A 1,120-nucleotide genomic window follows, 5' to 3' on the forward strand; every position below is an offset into this window, starting at 1 on the left:
TGAGATATGCCCATTCAAAGTTTGCAATTTCAATCGGTTGCTATAGCGCCCCCCTTTGGCCAATTGATGTAATATTGCTTCATTCACATCCTCCCATGACCCTCTACCACTGTGCCAAATTTCACATGGATTGACCAAGTCACTGAGGAGAAAAACGTGGAACAGACACACCCACACACCCACAGAGTTTTCGTCATTATATATTAAGAAACAGGACATGAATAATCTGATGACATTACACAAGTTGTGAAAGATTACCAGCAATCATTGGTCTTGGATAGTGACTGTCAGAACAGGCAAAAATGTCATGCAGTCTGAACCTGACATAAAAAGCTCTATAGATTTGAGGAGAACTCTTGATTTCTTCCTAATGCCAGGGCCACACCGGACGCGGAAGCGCTGCGAATAGCCTCGAAGCGCCGAGAAACGAAGCCAGTTTCCTTTCGGCGCCCATGTTAACCGATTGTGTCATCCACACCGGCCGCGCCGCGTAGCTCCATGGCCGGCGCTGCAGCGATTGTTTCGGCGTCTGGTCTATTTTCTGCGCGAGCCGCGAGCGAATGTGTCAAGCTGGGCAGGAATATAGGCTATACATATTAGTCAGTGGTATCTAAACAGAGCACGAGAGAGATGAACACACACACACATGCACACACACTCACACACACTAACACACACACTATGAGGGGTCAAACGTATCAGTGAACACACACACACTGCATTCACTGCGTACTTGATACGTGTAAATTGCGTGTGCAACCATCACTGTGTACTTGCTTCGCGTGCACTGTGCGTGCATTCACCGTGTACTTGTTACACATGCAATGCGCGTGCAATGCCTGCACACGCCTAGACGTGTGGTTATTAGACGTGCGTGCGTAGACACGTCATGTAATCACAGGGGTAAAAAGTGTCGGCTGTTGAAGCAACAACGCGTTGTGTTACGGACGTGTGACATGTAGCATCGCTATGCTAACTAGCTTGCTATGCTAATCAGACGTGCGTGCGTAGACACGTCATGTAATCAGAGGGGTCAAAAGTGTCAGCTGTTGAAGCAACAACGCGTCGTGTTACGGACGTGTGACACGTAGCATCGCTATGCTAACTCTGCTAATCAGAC

At 48.1% G+C, this 1,120-nt stretch overlaps 1 protein-coding gene across 4 annotated transcripts in view; it reads right to left on the reverse strand.

The window, feature by feature from the left end:
* The window catches only part of cep85l (centrosomal protein 85, like), a 23,537-nt gene that overhangs the window by 7,335 nt on the left and 15,082 nt on the right, over positions 1-1,120 (reverse strand). The gene's annotated exons all lie outside the window — the stretch shown is intronic.

Source organism: Epinephelus moara, chromosome 12 (assembly GCF_006386435.1).
Source record: "Epinephelus moara isolate mb chromosome 12, YSFRI_EMoa_1.0, whole genome shotgun sequence".
Taxonomy (NCBI): Eukaryota; Metazoa; Chordata; class Actinopteri; order Perciformes; family Serranidae; genus Epinephelus; species Epinephelus moara.